Below are 24,904 nucleotides of genomic sequence, written 5' to 3' on the forward strand. Positions count from 1 at the left end.
TTCTATATTATATCCATAATCATTCATATATTGTGTTTCATGTCCTTTTCATGTATCTTGTTTATTTCTGAATATACTTTGTCTGTAATGGTAAATAGTGAACAGCCATTCTCTTACAGAAATGTTAAAAGATCTGTGAGTTCACCACATCCTGGACTGGCCTGGCCTAGGTTAAAGTGACCCAGATCTAGGTTAAAGTGACCCAGATCTAGGTTAATGTGACTCAGATATAGGTTAAAGTGACCCAGATATAGGTTAAAATGACCCAGGCCTAGGTTAAAGTGACCCAGGCCTAGGTTAAAGTGACCCAGATCTGTTAAAGTGACCCATATCTAGGTTAAAGTGACCCAGGCCTAGGTTAAAGTGACCCATGCCTAGGTTAAAGTGACCCAGATATAGGTTAAAGTGACCCATGCCTAGGTTAAAGTGACCCAGGCCTAGGTTAAAGTGACCCAGATCTAGGTTAAAGTGACCCAGGCCTAGGTTAAAGTGACCCATGCCTAGGTTAAAGTGACCCAGGCCTAGGTTAAAGTGACCCAGGTCTAGGTTAAAGTGACCCAGGTCTAGGTTAAAGTGACCCAGGTATAGGTTAAAGTGACCCAGGTCTAGGTTAAAGTGACCCAGATATAGGTTAAAGTGACCCAGGTCTAGGTTAAAGTGACCCAGATATAGGTTAAAGTGACCCAGGCCTAGGTTAAAGTGACCCATGCCTAGGTTAAAGTGACCCAGGCCTAGGTTAAAGTGACCCATGTATAGGTTAAAGTGACCCAGGTCTAGGTTAAAGTGACCCAGGTATAGGTTAAAGTGACCCAGGTCTAGGTTAAAGTGACCCAGATATAGGTTAAAGTGACCCAGGTCTAGGTTAAAGTGACCCAGATCTAGGTTAAAGTGACCCAGGTCTAGGTTAAAGTGACCCAGGTATAGGTTAAAGTGACCCAGGTCTAGGTTAAAGTGACCCAGATATAGGTTAAAGTGACCCAGGTATAGGTTAAAGTGACCCAGGTCAAGGTTAAAGTGACCCAGGCCTAGGTTAAAGTGACCCAGGTATAGGTTAAAGTGACCCAGGTCTAGGTTAAAGTGACCCAGGTATAGGTTAAAGTGACCCAGGCCTAGGTTAAAGTGACCCATGTATAGGTTAAAGTGACCCAGGTCTAGGTTAAAGTGACCCAGGTATAGGTTAAAGTGACCCAGGCCTAGGTTAAAGTGACCCAGGTATAGGTTAAAGTGACCCAGGTCTAGGTTAAAGTGACCCAGGTATAGGTTAAAGTGACCCAGGTCTAGGTTAAAGTGACCCAGGTATAGGTTAAAGTGACCCAGGTCTAGGTTAAAGTGACCCAGGTATAGGTTAAAGTGACCCATGTCTAGGTTAAAGTGACCCAGGTATAGGTTAAAGTGACCCACTTTAGAAAAAGAAAAAACATGTGCAGCTCAGCAAAACAAACTTAAAACAACAACATGACAACAACATGATAACAACATGACAACATGAATGACAACATGAATGACATAATGCCACTACCTTGACGTTGTCTCTGGTCCCCAGGGCCTTCAACAGCGTCTCCGCACTCTGCAGGACCTGATCAGTGGCGTTATCCTGTAATGAAGACAGGAAGGATGAGAGGAACGTTACACTTAGTTGTTATAATAATATAATAATAATTATACATAACAATTGGACACAAACTACAAGTCCACTGTTTGAAATGTGTCTGAGTGTGTCTGTGTGTGTGTTTGTGTATGTGTGTGTATGTCTCTGTGTGTGTGTCTGTGTGTGTGTGTGTTTGTGTATGTGTGTGTATGTCTCTGTGTGTGTGTCTGTGTGTGTGTGTGGCTGTGTCTGTATGTGTGTGTCTCTCTGTGTGTGTGACTGTGTGTATGTGTGTATGTGTGTGTGTCTGTGTGTGTGTGGCTGTGTGTGCGTGTGTATGTGTGTGTATCTCTGTGCGTGACTGTGTGTGTATGTGTGTCTGTGTGTGTGTTTATCTCTCTGTCTGTGTGTGCCTCTCTCTGTGTGTATGTGTGTGTGTCTCTCTCTCTGTGTCTGTATGTGTGTGTCTCTCTGTGTGTGTGACTGTGTGTATGTGTGTATGTGTGTGTGTCTGTGTGTGTGTGGCTGTGTGTGCGTGTGTATGTGTGTGTCTCTCTGTGTGTGTGACTGTGTGTATGTGTGTATGTGTGTGTGTCTGTGTGTGTGTGGCTGTGTGTGCGTGTGTATGTGTGTGTATCTCTGTGCGTGACTGTGTGTGTATGTGTGTCTGTGTGTGTGTTTATCTCTCTGTCTGTGTGTGTCTCTCTCTGTGTGTATGTGTGTGTGTCTCTCTCTCTGTGTATGTGTGTGTGTGTGTGTGTGTGCCTTTCTCTGTTTGTGTGTGTGGGTGTGTGTGTCTCTGTGTTTGTGTATGTGTGTGTGTGTGTGTCTGTCTCTGTGTGTGTGTGTGTGTGTGTCTGTGTGTGTCTCAGTGTGTGTGTGTGTGTGCGTGTGTGTGTGTCTGTCTCTGTGTGTGTGTGTGTGTGTGTGTGTGTGTGTGTGTGTGTGTGTGTGTGTGTGTGTGTGTGTGTGTGTGTGTGTGTGTGCGTGCGTGTGTGTGTGTGTGTGTGTGTGTGTGTGTGTGTGTGTGTGTGTGTGTGTGTGTGTGTGTGTGTGCGTGTGTGTGTGTGTGTGTGTGTGTGACTCCAGCTTGTTAATTTGGTTACTTGTCCGTTGCACTTTTTCTGTCAGTGTTTTTCTTTATCTTTTTATTCTTGTGTTTTGTTTCCTAGCGGGGGGGGGGGGGGGGGGGGGCAGGGGGGGGGGGGGTGTTCTCACCCTGTGGGTCATCAGATAAAAGATGATACGACCTCATTATGTTTACAATATCTTGGTATAGAAGTATTTTTCCCCTTGTGAGATAATTAATATTTGAAGGATACAGCCCTCCTAAAATTATGCTGAAAAGGCACAAATTGGTGCATAAGAGTTCACCAACAGGACATGAAGTCCCCCCCCCCATGCTTAGTGCCTTAGTGCTTTTACATTACAGTATATAATAGTGGCTCTTGTATAGAGAGAGTCACTGAGTATAAATATCTTGGCCTGTGGCTTGACGAGAAATTAACATTTAAGTTCCATGTGGAAAATCTTGCCTCTAAACTGCGACAGAAAATTGGTTTCCTGTTCAGAAACAGAAACAGATCCAATTTTCCACTAAATTTTAGTAGAAAAATAAATGTGGAATCAGTTTTCTTGTCAGTTTTGGACTATGGTGATGCAATTTATAGGCATGCTGCAGCATCAACTCTTCTGGATTCTGCATATCACTCAGCTCTCAGTAAATGAGGGAAACCTCAGATGCTTACGATTTTAAATAAAGGTTGAAATGAAATATTATTATTTTATATTACAGTATATAACACAGTTCTATATTATTATTTAACATTACATTATATAACACAGTTCGATATTATTATTTTACATTCCAGACCAGTATACTAACACAGTTCTATATTATTATTTAATATTACAGTATATAACACAGTTCTATATTATTATTTTACATTACAGTATATAACACAGTTCTATGTTATTATTTTACATTACAGTATATAACACAGTTCTATATTATTATTTTACATTACAGTATATAACACAGTTCTATATTATTATTTTACATTCCAGACCAGTATATAACACAGTTTTATATTATTATTTTACATTACAGTATATAACACAGTTGTATTATTATTTTAGGTGGAGACCAGGTAGCAGGTGAACATGGAGGAATCAGATGGGTGGAGGAGGTGGAGAAGAGAGGAGGCCAGGTAGCAGGTAAACATGGAGGAAGCAGAGGAGGTGGAGAAGAGAGGATACCAGGTAGCAGGTAAACATGGAGGAAGCAGAGAGGTGGAGGAGGTGGAGGAGAGAGGAGACCTGGTAGCAGGTAAAACATGGAGGAGGCAGAGAGGTGGAGGAGGTGGAGGAGAGAGGAGACCTGGTAGCAGGTAAAACATGGAGGAGGCAGAGGGGTGGAGGAGGTGGAGGAGAGAGGAGACCAGGTAGCAGGTAAATCATGGAGGAAGCAGAGGGGTGGAGGATGTGGAGGAGAGAGGAGACCAGGTAGCAGGTAAAACATGGAGGAAGCAGAGGGGTGGAGGAGGTGGAGAAGAGAGGATACCAGGTAGCAGGTAAACATGGAGGAATCAGATGAGGTGGAGGAGGTGAAGGGGAGAGGAGGCCAGGTATCAGGTAAACATGGATGAAGCAGAGGGGTGGAGGAGGTGGAGAAGAGAGGAGGCCAGGTAGCAGGTAAAACATGGAGGAGGCAGAGGGGTGGAGGAGGTGGAGGAGAGAGGAGACCAGGTAGCAGGTAAACATGGAGGAAGCAGAGGGGTGGAGGATGTGGAGGAGAGAGGAGACCAGGTAGCAGGTAAAACATGGAGGAGGCAGAGGGGTGGAGGAGGTGGAGGAGAGAGGAGACCAGGTAGCAGGTAAATCATGGAGGAAGCAGAGGGGTGGAGGATGTGGAGGAGAGAGGAGACCAGGTAGCAGGTAAAACATGGAGGAAGCAGAGGGGTGGAGGAGGTGGAGAAGAGAGGATACCAGGTAGCAGGTAAACATGGAGGAAACAGATGAGGTGGAGGAGAGAGGAGACCTGGTAGCAGGTAAACATGGAGGAAGCAGAGGAGTGGGGGAGGTGGATAAGAGAGGATACCAGGTAGCAGGTAAAACACGGATGAGGCAGAGGGGTGGAGGAGGTGGAAAAGAGAGGAGGCCAGGTAGCAGGTAAAACATGGATGAGGCAGAGGGGTGGAGGAGGTGGAGAAGAGAGGCGGCCAGGTAGCAGGTAAACATGGAGGAAGCAGAGGGGTGGATGAGAGAGGAAACCTGGTAGTAGGTAAACATGGAGGAAGCAGATGAGGTGGAGGAGAGAGAAGACCTGGTAGCAGGTAAAACATGGAGGAGGCAGAGGGGTGGAGGAGGTAGAGGAGAGAGGATACCAGGTAGCAGGTAAACATGGAGGAGGCAGCGGGGTGGAGGAGGTGGAGGAGAGAGGAGACCAGGTAGCAGGTAAACATGGAGGAAGCAGAGAGGTGGAGGAGGTGGAGGAGAGAGGAGGCCAGGTAGCAGGTAAACATGGAGGAAGCAGATGAGGTGGAGGAGAGAGGAGGAGAGAGGAGGCCAGGTAGCAGGTAAAACATGAAGGAAGCAGAGGGGTGGAGGAGGTGGAGAAGAGAGGATATCAGGTATCAGGTAAACATGGAGGAAGCAGAGGGGTGGAGGAGGTGGAGAAGAGAGGAGGCCATGTAGCAAGTAAAACATGGAGGAAGCAGAGGGGTGGAGGAGGTGGAGGAGAGAGGATACCAGGTAGCAGGTAAAACATGAAGGAGGCAGAGGGGTGGAGGAGGTGGAGGAGAGAGGAGGCCAGGTAGCAGGTAAACATGGAGGAAGCAGAGAGGTGGAGGAGGTGGATGAGATAGAGGAGGTGGAGAAGAGAGGAGACCAGGTAGCAGGTACACATGGCGGAAGCAGAGGGGTGGAGGAGGTGGAGAAGAGAGAAGACCAGGTAGCAGGTACACATGGCGGAAGCAGAGGGGTGGAGGAGGTGGAGAAGAGAGAAGACCAGGTAGCAGGTAGCAATAGAAAAAGCAGATGGGTGGAGGAGGTGGAGAAGAGAGAAGACCAGGTAGCAGGTAGCAATATAAGAAGCAGATGGGTGGAGGAGGTGGAGAAAAGAGAAGACCAGGTAGCAGGTAGCAATATAGAAAGCAGAGGGGTGGAGGAGGTGGAGGAGAGAGGAGACCAGGTAGCAGGTAAAACATGGAGGAGCCAGAGGGGTGGAGGAGGTGGAGGAGAGAGGAGACCAGGTAGCAGGTAAAACATGGAAGAAGCAGAGGGGTGGAGAAGGTGGAAGAGAGAGGAGACCAGGTAGCAGGTAAAACATGGAGGAGGCAGAGGGGTGGAGAGAGGATACCAGGTTGCCATGGTGGACAGAAGAACAAGTATAGAGAAGATGTTTATATACTGGTAGAATAGCAGGTAATAGTCGAAGTACAATCCCTCCATTCAGAATCTGAATTAATTCAAGTCTGGAAGTATTTTCCTGTACTTTTATTTGTTGACAAGGCACAGGACACAAAACACAAGAAGACGGCTGACAGCCGAGCTGACAAACCAAAAGATAGCAAACAGAAAACTCCTAACAAAACACAACGTGACCAGATGATGCACTGAACGAGAAGTGGAAGACAGAACACTGACTAGCAGGGAACGAGAAGTGGAAGACAGGACACTGACTAGCAGGGAACAAGAATTGGAAGACAGAACACTGACTAGCAGGGAAGGAGAAGTGGAAGACAGAACACTGACTAGCAGGGGACGAGAATTGGAAGACAGAACACTGACTAGCAGGGAGGGAGAAGTGGAAGATAGGACACTGACTAACAGGGAACGAGAAGTGGAAGACTGAACACTGACTAGCAGGGAACGATAAGTGGAAGAGAGGACACTGACTAGCAGGGAACGAGAAGTGGAAGACAGGACACTGACTAGCACGGAACGATAAGTGGAAGACAGAACACTGACTAGCAGGGAACGAGAAGTGGAAGACTGAACACTGACTAGCAGGGAACGAGAAGTGGAAGAGAGGACACTGACTAGCAGGGAACGAGAAGTGGAAGACAGGACACTGACTAGCATGGAACAAGAAGTGGAAGACAGGACACTGACTAGCACGGAACAATAAGTGGAAGACAGGACACTGACTAGCACGGAACAATAAGTGGAAGACAGAACACTGACTAGCAGGGAACGATGACGCTATGAGGACTGGACACGAAACAGGGACGGAAATACACAGGGGACAAAGGACAAACGAGACACACCTGGTGTGATTACAAGAGACACCTGGGATGAATACAAGAGACACCTGGGAGGGGAAACATACTACAAAGAACTACAGGAAACAAGACAAGGAGAACAATACATAGAACCAAGACACGAGGGACATGATATTATAGAACCAAGACAAGATGACACAATATTATAGAACCAAGACAAGAGGGACATGATACTACAAACACGAAGACAAAACAGAGAAATATAACAAGAGAGAGAGAGAGAGAGAGAGAGAGAGAGAGAGAGAGAGAGAGAGAGAGAGAGAGAGAGGAGGGAGATAGAGAGAGAAAGAGAGAGAGATAAATAGAGAGAGAGAGAGAGAGAGAGAGAGAGAGAGAGAGAGAGATAGAGAGAGAGAGAGAGAGAGAGAGAGAGAGAGAGAGAGAGAGAGAGAGAGAGAGAGAGAGAGAGAGAGATAGAGAGGGAGAGATGGATATATAAAGAGAAGGAGATAGAGAGATAGAGAGAGAGGGAGAGCATATCAAGAGACAAATCAGAGAGAGAGAGCATAGCAAGAGACAAAGCAAAGAGATATAAAGAGAGAGCGAGAGATGGAGATAGAGAGAGAGAGGGATAGCATATCAAGAGACAAAGCAGAGAGGTAGAGAAATAGAGAGAGATATAGAATGAGTGGCCACGTGGAGTCTGTAGGCAGTAGGTCTAATACATTTATTCCCCACTGTTAGATCCTTAGTACACTCTCTAATAAGGAGGATGATTAGCGACACATTACGAAAAAACTGCAGGCTAATGTAAACTAAATCCATCTTCATATTTCCCACTGCTGAGATTTCTTTTGGAGGGTTATTAGTGACACATTATGCAAGAACCATACCGTAAAATGGAGTGAAATCACATATCTGCAACTATCTGCTCAATCGCTAGCAATTACAGCTAATTTCAGCATGATTTAGCTGTATGGTAATTAGGGTGTAATTGTGTTTGTTTACGGTCTAATAAAGAACATAATTTTAGTTAAATTTATTTTCTCTAATTTGATACAAAGTGAGGCTTATTACATCATATTAGTCGTAGCTTTTGTCTAATTTGATACAAAGTAAGGCTTATGGATGTCCGATATTGGCGATATTGGCATTAAAATGTGATATCGGAAATTATCAGTATCGGTTTTCAATTTTTTTTACATTTATTTCACCTTTATTTACCCAGGCAAGCAAGTAAGAACAAATTCAGATTTTTTTTATTGTCAAAAGTATGCATAATGTTGTGTTAATTCCATGACAAGATATATGTAATGTTAATTACCTGAAATTATTAAGTTTTTTGGGGGGGGGGGGAAACCCTGCATATATTGGTATCGGTTGATATCGGTATCGGAAATTAAGATTTGGACATACAGTATCGGTATATCGGTATCGGTAAAAAAGCCAATATCGAGCATCCCTACTTATTACATCATATTAGTCATAGCTTTTGTCTTATTTGATACAAAGTGAGGCTTATTACATCATATTAGTCGTAGCTTTTGTCTAATTTTGTTATGGTTTGTAACCGACCCCAATCGCACAACACAAGACAGGTATGATGGTTTGCCAAGAAACAGATATTTATTGAGAGACAGGGAAAAAGGACACTGTCCCTTTAAGGGAGAACACAAATACAGGAATATAACAAGAGGGGAAAAACTAGGTGCCTTTAAGAGGCGGGCAGGAAAAGGGAACACTAAGGGAAGGTTAATGAACGCTAGGGGAAAACATTAAAGGAACGCTAAACATTAAAGGAACAGAGGAACTAGAGACTAGGAGAAGTCGGGACAAGGAGAGCTAGGGAACAGGAGAACTGGGGACTAGGAGAACTAGGGACAAGGAACTAGGTGGAACTAGAAGGGGAGAACTTGGGACCAGGAACTAGGTGGAACTAGAAAGGGGAGAACTAGGGAACAGAGGGGACTGAGGCCCGCGGAGGCGGGCTGGGGAACAGGGAGGAACTGGGGACTGGTGGGAAAACATCTGGGCCGCTCTGCAGAACAGAGGAGAGGGTTAATATTCAAAAGGGAACAAACAGAGCAGATGCAGAACAGTCCAAATAAACAAGGTTACAAAGTAATAATATCTTCGTGTGACAAACACACAGGGGGAGATGTAATGTCCAAAAATACTATCTAAGTGAGAACAAAAACAGAGTGGGAGATGAAATGTCCAAACTACTAACTAAGTGAGAACTAAAGGAGGCAATACGCTGGGTGAGTGACATCACAATCAAAACTCACCCAGGCGTATGCGTAATGGTACAGGAACAGCAGCGAGACGGGGGCAAGAGGCAGTACGCTGGGTGAGTGACATCACAATCAAAACTCACCCAGGCGTATGCGTAATGGTACAGGAAACAGCAGCGGGAACGGGGGCAAGAGGCATTACGCTGGGTGAGTGACATCACAATCAAAACTCACCCAGGCGTATGCGTAATGGTACAGGGACAGCAGCGGGGCGAGGGCATCGCCACCGGGTGGCTGGCTGTCCGAGCCGAGGAACAGAGTGCTGGAACAGTGGCGGTGGCGAGGGTGTCGTCCACCGGGTAGCCGACTGTCGGAGCCGAGGAACAGAGTGCTGGAACAGTGGCGGTGGCGAGGGTGTCGTCCACCGGGTAGCCGCTGTCGGAGCCGAGGAACAGAGTGCTGGAACAGTGGCGGTGGCGAGGGTGTCGTCCACCGGGTAGCCGCTGTCGGAGCCGAGGAACAGAGTGCTGGAACAGTGGCGGTGGCGAGGGTGTCGTCCACCGGGTAGCCGCTGTCGGAGCCGAGGAACAGGGTGCTGGAACAGCGGCGGTGGCGAGGGTGTCGTCCACCGGGTAGCCGCTGTCGGAGCCGAGGAACAGAGTGGCGCGCCACACCTTGGTGTGCACGTCGGAACCGAGAGACGCATCGGGGTGCGTCTGCGAGGAGGAGTGTGCCAAGCACAAGGATCTTTGGAAGATGCGCGTTGCGCGCTGGAGACTGGAGAGCGTGCCAAGCCCTTGAAGATGCGCGTTGCGCGCTGGAGACTGGAGAGCGTGCCAAGCCCTTGAAGATGCGCGTTGCGCGCTGGAGACTGGAGAGCGTGCCAAGCCCTTGAAGATGCGCGTTGCGCGCTGGAGACTGGAGAGCGTGCCAAGCCCTTGAAGATGCGCGTTGCGCGCTGGTGACTGGAGAGCGTGCCAAGCCCGAAGGTCTAGGAGATGCGCGTCTGCGCGCTGGTCGGGGGAGCGTGCCAAGCTCGAAGGTCTGAAGTGGAACACTGGAATACCTCCCGTAGAGGATTAGAGAGCGCAGTACAGTGTCTCCCTCCAGGCAAACGGCGACAGGTGGCGAAGGCTTGAGCGCATCTGGCGCGCTGGTCTGGAGTGGAACACTGGAATACCTCCCGTAGAGGATTAGAGAGCGCAGTACAATGTCTCCCTCCAGGCAAACGGCGACGGGTGGCCAAAGCTTGCACCTCGTCTCACGCCGGGCGCTGGTCTGGATGTGCGTCAGGACGACAGCTGCGCGGGGGTTCTGAAGTGGATGACTGGGATGCCTCCCGTGGAAGTCTAGGGAGCGCAGACCAGTCCCACTCTCAGGCAACGGCGACAGCAGGCGAAGGCTGGAGCATACATCTCTACGCCGGAGAATCAATACAGCATAGGCAGAACAGAGGACCTCCCGAAAGAGTCTAGATGTTTGAGAATATGATACGGCATGTTTACAACACGACCCCACGCCGAAACGAGGGGAAGAGCCCTGGTATTTAAAGCCCACAGGGGAACAAATTAGCCTGCCACCACAGGTGCGAGAGGTAATTGATAATAGTCCAGGTGTGGCCACTGAGAGTAAACGAGAGTAAAGAACGAGAGGGTGGGGGCTAGAGAGAGTGAGTAGGGAATTCCTAACAGTAGGCTTAAAGAAGACAGAGAAAGTTGGTGAGCAGCGGACAAAACCTCACAGTACCCCCCCCTCAACGGGAGCCACCTGGCGACCCAAAACAAATACAGACAGAGTGGCAGGGGGCAAAACAAGACAAAAACAAAAGGTACTGGCCAAGCCAGCAGGGGAAGCCACCACAAGAGTGGGGCTAGCAAAAGAAACAGGGTCGCCGAGGGGTAACTAGGGTAGCAGAGGGGCAACAGGAGGAACTGGCCTAGAGGAAACCGGGCCTAGAGGAACCGGGTCAGGAGGAACTGGGTCCAGAGAACTAGTCTAGAGGAACTGGTCTAGAGAACTGGCCTAGAGAACTGGCCAAGAGAACTGGCCTAGAGAACCGGTCTAGAGAACTGGTTTAGAGAAACTGAGGGGCAAGCAGGGTAGCTAAGGGGTAACCATGGTAGCACCGGGAAAGGGCTAGCAGAGGGAAAGTTAGCTGCCAGGGCACTGATAGCTACAGGGCCTATGCTAGCTGTACTGCTACATCAACATAGAGGCTGCGCAAGCTGCCGGAGCTAGGCTAGCAGAGGGAAAGGGTAGCTGCCAGGGCACTGATAGCTACAGGGCCTATGCTAGCTGTACTGCTACATCAACATAGAGGCTGCGCTAGCTGCCGAGCTAGGCTAGCAGGGGGAAAGGGTAGCTGCCAAGGCACTGATAGCTACAGGGCCTATGCCAGCTGTACTGCTACATTAACATAGAGGCTGCGCTAGCTGCCGGAGCTAGGCTGGCAGACAGGGCTGGACCAGCATGAGAGAACAAGCTAGCTGGAAGGACAGTCCTAGCTGTGTGAGATAAACTGACCTTGCTAGCTGAAAGGGCAGTCCTAGCAGTGGGAATACTGACCTTGCCAGCTGAAAGGGCAGTCCTAGCAGTGGGAGCAAACTGACCATGCTAGCTGAAGGGGCAGTCCTAGCAGTGGGAGATAAACTGACCTTGCTAGCTGAAAGGGCAGTCCTAGCAGTGGGGAAACTGACCTTGCTAGCTGAAAGGGCAGTCCTAGCAGTGGGAATACTGACCTTGCTAGCTGAAAGGGCAGTCCTAGCAGTGGGAATACTGACCTTGCTAGCTGAAAGGGCAGTCCTAGCAGTGGGAGAAAACTGACCCTGCTAGCTGAAGGGGCAGTCCTAGCAGTGTGAGATGCTACACAAAAAAGTGGAGGCCATGCAGAGGGAATTGGGTTAGCTGCCTGGCATGGCTAGCTACAGGGCCCATGCCAGCAGCAAGGGCTGCATAAAACATAGAGGCTGTGCTAGCAGCCGGGGCTAAGCTAGCAGACTGGGGCTCTGCTGAGGGACTGGGTTAGCTGCCAGGGCAAGGCTAGCAGACAGGGGCCATGCTGGTAGTAGAGGCCTAACAAGCTGCAGGGGGGTCAAACAGGGCTAACAGGGAAGCCAACAGGGCTAACAGGGGAGCTAACAGGCTAACAGGGGAGCTAAACTGGGCTAACAGGGAAGCTAACAGGGGAGCTAGAGGGGAACTAGAGGGAACAAGAAAAAAAAGGCAAACTCAACATACACCGTCTGTGCTGGCTGGGGTCGTCGATTTGGTGGGGTCGTACTGTTATGGTTTGTAACCGACCCCAATCGCACAACACAAGACAGGTATGATGGTTTGCCAAGAAACAGATATTTATTGAGAGACAGGGAAAAAGGACACTGTCCCTTTAAGGGAGAACACAAATACAGGAATATAACAAGAGGGGAAAAACTAGGTGCCTTTAAGAGGCGGGCAGGAAAAGGGAACACTAAGGGAAGGTTAATGAACGCTAGGGGAAAACATTAAAGGAACGCTAAACATTAAAGGAACAGAGGAACTAGAGACTAGGAGAAGTCGGGACAAGGAGAGCTAGGGAACAGGAGAACTGGGGACTAGGAGAACTAGGGACAAGGAACTAGGTGGAACTAGAAGGGGAGAACTTGGGACCAGGAACTAGGTGGAACTAGAAAGGGGAGAACTAGGGAACAGAGGGGTCTGAGGCCCGCGGAGGCGGGCTGGGGAACAGGGAGGAACTGGGGACTGGTGGGAAAACATCTGGGCCGCTCTGCAGAACAGAGGAGAGGGTTAATATTCAAAAGGGAACAAACAGAGCAGATGCAGAACAGTCCAAATAAACAAGGTTACAAAGTAATAATATCTTCGTGTGACAAACACACAGGGGGAGATGTAATGTCCAAAAATACTATCTAAGTGAGAACAAAAACAGAGTGGGAGATGAAATGTCCAAACTACTAACTAAGTGAGAACTAAAGGAGGCAATACGCTGGGTGAGTGACATCACAATCAAAACTCACCCAGGCGTATGCGTAATGGTACAGGAACAGCAGCGAGACGGGGGCAAGAGGCAGTACGCTGGGTGAGTGACATCACAATCAAAACTCACCCAGGCGTATGCGTAATGGTACAGGAAACAGCAGCGGGAACGGGGGCAAGAGGCATTACGCTGGGTGAGTGACATCACAATCAAAACTCACCCAGGCGTATGCGTAATGGTACAGGGACAGCAGCGGGGCGAGGGCATCGCCACCGGGTGGCTGGCTGTCCGAGCCGAGGAACAGAGTGCTGGAACAGTGGCGGTGGCGAGGGTGTCGTCCACCGGGTAGCCGACTGTCGGAGCCGAGGAACAGAGTGCTGGAACAGTGGCGGTGGCGAGGGTGTCGTCCACCGGGTAGCCGCTGTCGGAGCCGAGGAACAGAGTGCTGGAACAGTGGCGGTGGCGAGGGTGTCGTCCACCGGGTAGCCGCTGTCGGAGCCGAGGAACAGAGTGCTGGAACAGTGGCGGTGGCGAGGGTGTCGTCCACCGGGTAGCCGCTGTCGGAGCCGAGGAACAGGGTGCTGGAACAGCGGCGGTGGCGAGGGTGTCGTCCACCGGGTAGCCGCTGTCGGAGCCGAGGAACAGAGTGGCGCGCCACACCTTGGTGTGCACGTCGGAACCGAGAGACGCATCGGGGTGCGTCTGCGAGGAGGAGTGTGCCAAGCACAAGGATCTTTGGAAGATGCGCGTTGCGCGCTGGAGACTGGAGAGCGTGCCAAGCCCTTGAAGATGCGCGTTGCGCGCTGGAGACTGGAGAGCGTGCCAAGCCCTTGAAGATGCGCGTTGCGCGCTGGAGACTGGAGAGCGTGCCAAGCCCTTGAAGATGCGCGTTGCGCGCTGGAGACTGGAGAGCGTGCCAAGCCCTTGAAGATGCGCGTTGCGCGCTGGAGACTGGAGAGCGTGCCAAGCCCTTGAAGATGCGCGTTGCGCGCTGGTGACTGGAGAGCGTGCCAAGCCCGAAGGTCTAGGAGATGCGCGTCTGCGCGCTGGTCGGGGGAGCGTGCCAAGCTCGAAGGTCTGAAGTGGAACACTGGAATACCTCCCGTAGAGGATTAGAGAGCGCAGTACAGTGTCTCCCTCCAGGCAAACGGCGACAGGTGGCGAAGGCTTGAGCGCATCTGGCGCGCTGGTCTGGAGTGGAACACTGGAATACCTCCCGTAGAGGATTAGAGAGCGCAGTACAATGTCTCCCTCCAGGCAAACGGCGACGGGTGGCCAAAGCTTGCACCTCGTCTCACGCCGGGCGCTGGTCTGGATGTGCGTCAGGACGACAGCTGCGCGGGGGTTCTGAAGTGGATGACTGGGATGCCTCCCGTGGAAGTCTAGGGAGCGCAGACCAGTCCCACTCTCAGGCAACGGCGACAGCAGGCGAAGGCTGGAGCATACATCTCTACGCCGGAGAATCAATACAGCATAGGCAGAACAGAGGACCTCCCGAAAGAGTCTAGATGTTTGAGAATATGATACGGCATGTTTACAACACGACCCCACGCCGAAACGAGGGGAAGAGCCCTGGTATTTAAAGCCCACAGGGGAACAAATTAGCCTGCCACCACAGGTGCGAGAGGTAATTGATAATAGTCCAGGTGTGGCCACTGAGAGTAAACGAGAGTAAAGAACGAGAGGGTGGGGGCTAGAGAGAGTGAGTAGGGAATTCCTAACAGTAGGCTTAAAGAAGACAGAGAAAGTTGGTGAGCAGCGGACAAAACCTCACAAATTTGATACAAAGTAAGGCTCATTACATCATATTAGTCGTAGCTTTTGTCCAATTTGATACAAAGTGAGGCTTATTACATCATATTAGTAGTAGCTTTTATCAAATTTGATACAAAGTGAGGCTTATTACACCATATTAGTCGTAGCTTTTGTCTAATTTGATACAAAGTGAGGCTTATTACGTGTTATTAGTAACCGTCAACTAAAATGTGGCCTGATCTTCTTATATTTCGATGCTTGGGAAACGCTCGGCCCTCTAAAGGTTATGTTAAAGTGCTTTTGCTCCAGTTATGCAGATGCTTATCACTGCCTCTTTACGTTGACAGACTTGAACTTCTCAGCTATTTATCGTGCCATTTTTCAACAAGGACACCCAGTGTCACAGATGCTAAGCGTTCTCACATAGGTGAGTGAGAGGCTGAGCTCTCTCTCTCTCCTCCCCTCTCTTTTTCTCTCTATATACACCGCTATCTTTTTATCTCCCCTCTTCCCCTCTCTCTCTTGTTATTTTTGATAAACTCCTGTCTTGTCCTGTGTCCACCACTTTGCATCCAAGGCCTACACAAGCCATACTTTAGGCTTGAATGTAACAGAGCCGTATTGTATTGTACCCATTCTGCAATGTTAAATAACGTTTATCCATTCAACTAAGATATGGTAGCTAGCCTAGCCGCAATGCTATGGTCGATCCCATTCACGTTAGCATGTAAGCTAACAACAGCGGTAGCTTTAGTCTCTCGCTTTTTGTGAGACTAAACTCCGCTCTTGGTTGTACATTGTGTTGATGACTCTGCACCCCCCCTTAACAACTGTTTGTATTGAGCCGTATTGTATTGTACCCATTCTGCAATGTTAAATAACGTGTATCCATTCAAATAGCTGTACAGTACTAAGCTATGGGCTAGCCTAGCTGCAATGCTATGGCCGATCCCATTCATGTTAGCATGTAAGCCAACAACAACAGTCTCTCGCTTTTTGAGAGACATAAACTCTCCGCTCTTGGTGGTACATTGTGTTGATGTTGGTTTCGTTTCATCAATAAATGAGGCAGAACACAGTGAATGTATCATTTTTTTTTTTATTGGACTTTGTTTGTTTCTCACTGAAAATAAATGTTGCGTTCAGTCACCCGAGGTGATTTAAAGATGGCGGATTCTACTTTGGACTTAGCAGGATGTGAGTGACGGTTCACCCTTCTCATTGGTTGAAAATGGCCTTCATGTTTGTACATCGCATGTATATTACATCAGTTTCTGTGTGATCGTGTGCACTGAGCGGCCCGGAGCGGCTTGGAGCGGAGGAGAGCTCTCGCTCCGGAAGTCGTGCAGACCCATTTTAAAACCCACTCCGTCGCTCACTTCAAAACCACCCGCTCCCGCGCCGTGCCGCTCTCATGCTCTGCTCTATATCCCCCCTCTCTCTCTTTCTCTCTCCCCCCTCTAGTCTCCATCACAGTATAAACACGGCTCAGAATGTCAGTAACTTAAATACTTAGCAAACGTATTACATTACATTTACATTTACATTTAGTCATTTAGCTGACGCTTTTATCCAAAGCGACTTACAAGTTCTGTGCGACAAGACAGCAAGAAGGGTATAACTCTATCAGCTGAGTAACAATGTTCATCAAAGTGTTGCGTGTTACAGTGTAGGTTAGTTTATTAGGACAAGTGCATGACATTAAGGTTAGTCGGGGTTAGATTTTTTTTTTTTTTTTTTTTTATCATTTCAGATAATGGTTGAAGAAGTGAGTCTTTAGTCGACGGCGAAAGATTGGACGGGATTCGGCTGTCCTAACTGGGATGGGTAGTTCATTCCACCATTGTGGGGCAAGGACTGAGAATAGGCGGCTTCTCTTTGATGACCCTCCGGGAGCTTGGATAGGAGTAGATCTGAGGCGGCCAGAAGACGCAGAGCGTAGGGGTCTTGAGGGTGTGTAGTTAGAGACCATTGACCGGAGGTAGGCGGGAGCGGTTCCCTTTGCCGCACGGTATGCTAGGTCGAGGGCCTTGAAGCGGATACGTGCAGCAATGGGGAGCCAGTGCAGGTCCCTAAGAAGTGGGGTGACATGGGCTGACTTCGGTAGGTTTGAGATCAGGCGGGCCGCTGCATTTTGAATGAGTTGAAGAGGCTTGGTGGCAGTGGCCGGGAGGCCAGCTAGCAGTGCGTTGCAGTAGTCGAGGCGGGAGATGACTGTTGATTGGACGAGGAGTTGGGTGGCTTCTTTTGTCAGGAAGGGGCGTATCCTTCTGACGTTGCTCAGGAGGAATCTGCAGGTTCTGGTTGTCGCTGCGATGTGAGCAGAGAAGTTCAACTGGTCGTCGAGGACAACACCAAGGTTCTTGGCGGTCGGCGACGCGGTCACAGCTGCATTCTCGACTGTGATGGAGAGGTCGGTCAGGGGGGAGGATTTGGCCGGCAGGTGGAGCAATTCTGTTTTGCTTAGGTTCAGTTTGAGGTGGTTGGTCGTCATCCAGGCGGAGATGTCGGACAGACAGGCCGAGATCCGCTCAGAGACGTGGATATCTGAGGGAGGGAAGGAGAGGAAGAGTTGAGTATCATCGGCATAACAATGATATGAGAAGCCATGAGATGTGATAATGTTACCCAGTGATTTAGTGTAGAGGGAGAAGAGAAGGGGTCCTAGGACCGAGCCCTGGGGGACACCCGTCCGGAGGGGGCGGGTGGCCGACAGAGTCCCTCTCCATGACACTTGGTAGGAGCGGTCATTGAGGTATGATGTCAGCCATGTCAGCGCAGATCCAGCCACTCCCATTCCTGCGAGGGCCGCGAGGAGGATCTGATGGTTGACTGTGTCGAAGGCTGCAGATAGATCTAGGAGAATCAGGACAGAGGAGAGGCCTTTCGCTTTTGCTAAGTGAAGTGCCTCTGTGACCGCAATGAGGGCCGTTTCTGTGGAGTGGCCAGTCCGGAAGCCAGACTGATTGGGGTCTAGGAGGTCATTCTGTAAGAGATAAGCAGTAAGTTGGTTGGATACAGCACGTTCAAGTGTTTTAGAAAGGAAGGAGAGAAGAGAGACAGGGCGATAGTTGGCTATGACGGTGGGGTTCAGGGTTGGTTTTTTTATGAGGGGCGTGACTCTGGCTTGTTTTAGGGAGGTGGGGACCACCCCCGAGTTGAGTGAGGAGTTGATGGTTGCAGTTAGGAATGGGAGGATGTCCGGTGCTATGGTCTGGAGGAGTGGGGAGGGTAGCTGGTCCAGCTGGCATGTAGTCGGACGGTTCGACGTTACCAGTGTCAGGGTCTCGGCTTCTGTAATGGGAGAGAAAGATGACAGAGTGAAGGATGAGGTTCTCGATTCAGCGTTTGGAATGGGTGGGGGTTGGGAGAAGGAGCTGCGGATGTTCTCCACTTTTTCCTCAAAGAAGATCGCAAAGTCTTCGGCAGAAAAAGATGAGGGAGGAGGAGGTGGGGGGGGAGTGAGGAGGGAGGACATGGTAGCATGCAGTTTGCGAAGATTCTTGGCAGAGGCCTCGATCCTATGGTGAAAGAAAGAAGCTTTGGCATTAGTAATGGTTTTGGAGAATGTTAACAAGAGGTTGTGATATGTGTCGATGTCAGCAGTGAGGCGTGACTTTCTATACTTCCTCTCAGCCGCTCTCAGGACCTGTCTTTGTTCTCTCACTGCATCCGTCAGCCATGGACTGGGTGGGGAACGGCGGGCAGGTTTCTCAACGAGGGGACAGAGCTTGTCGAAGGAGGTTGCAAGGGCTGAGAGGAGGGTGGAGGTTGCCATCTCTGTGGGGAGAGCAGAGAAGGTGTCACTCAAAGGTAGAGCGGATATTATGTCAGAGGAGAGGGTGGAGGGGGATAGGGAGGGCAGGTTGCGTCTGAGTGAGACGGTTTGAGTTGGGGTGAAGACTTTTCGGTTAAGCATGAGAGTTAGTGAGAAGGATATGAAGGAATGGTCAGATACATGTAGGGGAGTTACCGTGGTGTTAATGATGCTGGAGTTACGGGAAAATATGAGATCCAAGGAGTTGCCTGCTTTGTGGGTGGGAGGCATGGCAGTGGGAGTCAGGTCAAATTGTTGTAGGAGGGAGACCACTGGGACCGACTGAGATGAGTCAGGCAGGTTGAAGTCGCCCAATAGAAGGAGCGGGGTACCATCTTCCGGTAAGGAGCTTAGAAGCATGTCCAGCTCATCTGTGAAGTGATCGAGGGGACCTGGAGGGCGATAGAGTGTAACAATGGTGAGATTGAAAGGATTAGAGACAGATACTGCATGATATTCGAGGGAGGAGAGTGACAGTTCTGGGAGTTGCGTTAGGTTTGTAGCCCATGAAGGAGATGTCATGAGGCCAGTGCCTCCACCCCGTCTGGAGGGTCGAGGTGTGTGAGTGAAGTTATAGTTTGTAGATAATGCTGCAGGTGTTGACGAGTTATTGGGGGTTATCCAGGTCTCAGTTAGAGCCAGGAGCTGCAGATTTAGACTATGGGCGTAGGCAGTAATGAAGTCAGCTTTCTTGACTGCTGATTGACAATTCCATAAGCCTCCCTGTACTGTGACAGGTGTATTAGTGGCTGTAGGAGGGTAGGAGAGATTAGCCGGGTTGCTAGCAAACTGGCGTGGATGGGTTGATTCTGTTCTTGAGGAGCAGATTGTGGATATAGGTATGAGGCACATTGTGGTGTCAAGAGTGGTAGGAGGAGGTTGAAGGGGCTAGGGAGGAAGCGAGATAGTAGGGAAATAGCAGAGTGGGACGGGAATATGGGATTATGGTGTACTTAGCACTGGGTGGATCGGTGGATCCCTCTGCGGTGAACTCCAGGAAAACTCCTCCTCTTTGTCCCTCTTCGTTTCTCGACGCTTCGCTGACGCTATGCCAGCAAGTCTTTAAATCACTATCACTAATTACTGATGAGTGACACCTGCAGCAAAAGGCCACACCTCCAGTTTCTGTCAGCTGGGTGAAACTAATTACAAACAATTTCCACAACACAATTTAGTCACACACTTCAAAATGATGTACACAGTATTCAGTTAAAAGAGCCTACCCTCTCTGCTGTTGTCCTCAGAATGAATCCAACAGAGAAAAAGCTGGTATTTAAGCAGAAAAACTGTCACAAGTGCCCACTTAACTACATGCACAAAGGCCACACCTCCAGTTTCTGTCAGCTGGGTGAAACTAATTACAAACAATTTCCACAACACAATTTAGTCACACACTTCAAAATGATGTACACAGTATTCAGTTAAAAGAGCCTACCCTCTCTGCTGTTGTCCTCAGAATGAATCCAACAGAGAAAAAGCTGGTATTTAAGCAGAAAAACTGTCACAAGTGCCCACTTAACTACATGCACAAAGGCCACACCTCCAGTTTCTGTCAGCTGGGTGAAACTAATTACAAACAATTTCCACAACACAATTTAGTCACACACTTCAAAATGATGTACACAGTATTCAGTTAAAAGAGCCTACCCTCTCTGCTGTTGTCCTCAGAATGAATCCAACAGAGAAAAAGCTGGTATTTAAGCAGAAAAACTGTCACAAGTGCCCACTTAACTACATGCACAAAGGCCACACCTCCAGTTTCTGTCAGCTGGGTGAAACTAATTACAAACAATTTCCACAACACAATTTAGTCACACACTTCAAAATGATGTACACAGTATTCAGTTAAAAGAGCCTACCCTCTCTGCTGTTGTCCTCAGAATGAATCCAACAGAGAAAAAGCTGGTATTTAAGCAGAAAAACTGTCACAAGTGCCCACTTAACTACATGCACAAAGGCCACACCTCCAGTTTCTGTCAGCTGGGTGAAACTAATTACAAACAATTTCCACAACACAATTTAGTCACACACTTCAAAATGATGTACACAGTATTCAGTTAAAAGAGCCTACCCTCTCTGCTGTTGTCCTCAGAAGTATTAGTGGTGGTGGTAATGGTGGTTAGTTGGTGGTGGTAATGGTGGTACAAATCCAGCTCTTAAAAATCACACCTCTACTGCAAGTTGTAGTTGTGGTATTGGTGGTGGTAGTAGTGGTGGTATCTGGCACCAGTCTGTGCCAAGCGATGCAGGTGGTCTGTCTCCCTGCAGATTCGGCACAAGACCGGCAGTAACTGAGCTGCTTTTTGTATCCGTGACCAACTCCCTCCTGCTCCAGAACAATTGACGAGGCTCGTTGGGCAGACGACCTTCCATAAAGCCACTCAACCGCGTGCTTATTTCAAGTATGGGCTGTTTTTTTAAACCTTGCTCCACTTCACGGTCAAGTACTGTGTGTGTGTGTGTCTCTTTCTGTCTGTCCGGTTGGAATTAAGCCGAGAGGAATATGTCACGGCTAACAGGATCAGAACAATAAGTGCATTCCTTACCTAATTAGGGCTTTACATCACAGGAAACAGTGAGGAGTAACCTGATCTACTCCGGACAACCAGTGAGTGGCTGAGTAATACAAACAGACAGAACTACCGTGTCTCTGAAGGATTGCCCTGCGACCAGGATAAAATTACGTCTATGCAGTAACGTATACGGGGGGAGGGGTGCGGTGATTATTGGCGCCGATGTGCCACGGTCGTAGGAGCGAGGTCATAGGGCGAGTAGTTTAGCCACAGACTTATCCCCCCCCCCCCCCCCCGACATACAGTACATTTTGCAGAGTAAATTTTACTCACACTGAGTACATTTTACTCAGTTTGAGTAAAATTGTACTCAGTTTGAGTCAAATGTACTCAGTTTGAGACAAATTTACTCTGCAAAATTGACTGTGCACAAAGCGTGGCAATCAGGCTCCACAACCAGGCAGGGCCAGGACGGGCTAACTGCCGTGGACTGGAGGAGCTGGGTTGTGGACTGTAACCAATACATTTTAATTATTTAACATCACGATTGGACTTTTTTCTTTTCTTCCATTCACCAATTTTAGCTCTATTTTAGCCCTATTTTAGCAATTTTTTAGCCCTATGTATTTGTCTATCTTGTTTTTAACACATACTAAATAAGTGTAATGTATTAACTGTTTCCATTAACTGTTTTTAAATTGCTTTTATGCTGTGATGGACATCTGAATCTCCCCTCCGGGATAAATAAAGGTTTTCAATTCAATTCAATAGGTCAAGGCTAAATGCTACGTACAAATGTTATGAACATCTACATTTTATATTTAGTAATTTAGCTGACGCTTTAATCCAAAGCGCCTTACAGCTTCTGTGCAACAAGTCAGCAGGAAGGGTACAACTCTGGCAGCTAAGGGTCGGTGGCTTTGTTCATCAAAACAGTGCTGAACCTGAGTGCTACAGTCAGATATTGATTGAAGAAGTGTGTTTTTAGTTGATGGCGGAAAATTGGGCGGGTTTCAGCTGCATCTGAAAGCTGGGAGCCTGAAAAGACCTAAAACGGCAAATAAAAATACGTACTTTGCTGAAACTCTCTTATTGGCCTAAAATAATGCCATTCATGCCATCTCCCTTGAGCAAGGCACTGGCATTAGAACTGGAGGTGACCCCCAGGGACCAGACTAAAGATGCCCACCGCTCGTGATAGGCGGGTTAAATGCAGAGGAAGAATTCTTGGTATATGCAAATAAAGATAATCTAGACTCTAAATTCACTGTCGTGGTTACAATCACCCATTGGATATATCTCATCCAATCATGATGTGATTAGAATAGAATAGAATAGAAATACTTTTATTATCCCGTGGGAAATTTGACACTGCAAATCGCTCAACATTTAAACATTTAGACAGGACAGGTCACGAATTAGAATAATAACACAAATCAATCAAGTTGCCTAGGATAAGAGTAGAGTAAAATAGAATAAAAATGAAATAAAATATAGAGAAATAAATACAGTAAAAATACACTGAGCATGGGGGAAGGGGGGGGGGGTACAGGTAGTACAAAAAACAACACAGCAGTGTAAACAATTTGGTCATTATAATTTAACTATCTAACTAAATGAAATATATATTCACAGTAATTCACAGTGTCACATAAGGTGCAGTATGCTTCAGGTAGTGTATTGTCCTCCTTGGGTTCCTATTAATCCAAGGTCAATGTCTGGCAGCCGTCGCTGCCCCCTGTTTTGGAGCCTGGAGGCCGCTAGTCGCGGCCTCCTGCCACTATTTAGCTGCCGCTCTGTGCTCAGTGATGCAGTGAGGCACAGTGATGCATTGTATAGTCTGATGGCTGTTGGAATGAAGGACTTCCTGTGCCGTTCAGTGCTGCATTTGGGTAGTGTGAGCCTAGCACTGAACATGCTCCTCCTGTCAGCCAAGTCTGTGTATAGTGGGTGGGTGGGGTTTTCCCTGATGGCCTGGAACTTAGCAAGGCTCCTCCTCTCCGCCACCCTCGCTAGAGAGTCCAGCTCCACCCCAACCACGCTGCTGGCCTTTCTGACCAGCTTATCCAGCCTGGTTGTGTCCACTGCTCTCAGTCCGCTGCCCCAGCAGGTCACAGCGTACAAGAAGGCGCCTGCCACCACCGACTCATAGAACATCCTCAACATCCTTGTACAGACATTGAAGGATCTCAGCCTTCTGAGGAAGTAGAGTCGGCTCTGGCCCTTCTTGTATAGTGCCTCTGCATGTTTTGACCCGTTCAGTTTGTGCAAACCGAGGTATTTGTACACCTCCACCATGTCCACATCAACTCCCCTGATGGAAACGGTGGTCACAGGTGCAAATGGACTGCATCTATATAGTGCTTTTATCCAAAGCACTTTACAACTTATCCATCATTCACCCATTCACTCACACATTCACACACCGATGTGGAGGCGATCATGCAAGGAACCTGCTCATCGGGAGCAGTTAGGGTTTAAGTGTCTTGCTCAAGGACACTTCAACACACTGCCGGGAGGGAACCTTCCGATTACCAGACGACTGCTCTACCTCCTGAGCCACTGTCTGACCCTAACCTTCTGATTACCAGACGACCTGCTCTACCTCCTGAGCCACTGTCTGACCCTAACCTTCTGATTACCAGACGACCTGCTCTACCTCCTGAGCCACTGTCTGACCCTAACCTTCTGATTACCAGACGACCTGCTCTACCTCCTGAGACACTGTCTGACCCTAACCTTCTGATTACCAGACGACCTGCTCTACCTCTTGAGCCACTGTCTGACCATAACCTTCTAATTACCTCCTCTACCTCCTGAGACACTGTCTAACCCTAACCTTCTGATTACCAGACGACCTGCTCTACCTCCTGAGCCACTGTCAAACCCTAACCTTCTGATTACCAGACGACCTGCTCTACCTCCTGAGCCACTGTCTAACCCTAACCTTCTGATTACCAGATGACCTCCTCTACCTCCTGAGCCACTGTCTAAACCCTAACCTTCTGATTACCAGATGACCTCCTCTACCTCCTGAGCCACTGTCGCCCCAAAGATGGCGTCCGGTCAGACAGAAACACGACTCTTACACTTTTTTTTTAATATATCTGTTTATTGGTTTTTTTTCCCGTGCAACCAACATTTACAAATTATATGTACTTGAAAATGTTCTATTTGAAACACAAAAACAGAATACAAAGAACAGCAGACATCAAGACAAAGTGACAGGCAGACAAACAAAAAACAGTTTCAGAGAGAGATTATAGTAATGGTAATAAGAAATATATAAAAAAATATATATATGATAATAATAACAATAGAGTAAAAATAAAGTAAATAATAAAAAATAAAAAAGTAAAAGTAATTTAGTTTTATTTTTTAATTTCCTTTTTTTTAAATAAGGAGATACCTTTGAAAAAGTGAGTACAGCGATTCATAGGTCAACCAACTCAGTTGATTTGGTGCATCAAAGGAGAAAGTTTGAAGGGGAGAGATGGGTGAGTAGTGTACCAAGGGTATTGTGTGAGTGAGTATCAGTCTGGGACTATGGGAAGGTGGATCCTCTCAACATAGGAAAAGAAGGGAGCCCACATAGAAAATAACTTGTCTGTAGATCTGTGTTGTCTGTGTGTGTCGGATTTTTTCTAGTTTAATACAGTTAAGAATAGATTTAATCCAAAGGGCATGAGAAGGGGGTGGGGAGGATTTCCACTGAAGTAGGATTAACCGTCTCGCTAACAAAGTAACAAAAGCCAAGACCTCTTTATTAGTATTTGTCAGTTGTAATAAGGGTGAGGAA

The sequence above is a fragment of the Notolepis coatsorum genome (assembly GCF_963971535.1).
Source record: "Notolepis coatsorum genome assembly, chromosome: 4".
NCBI lineage: Eukaryota > Metazoa > Chordata > Actinopteri > Aulopiformes > Paralepididae > Notolepis > Notolepis coatsorum.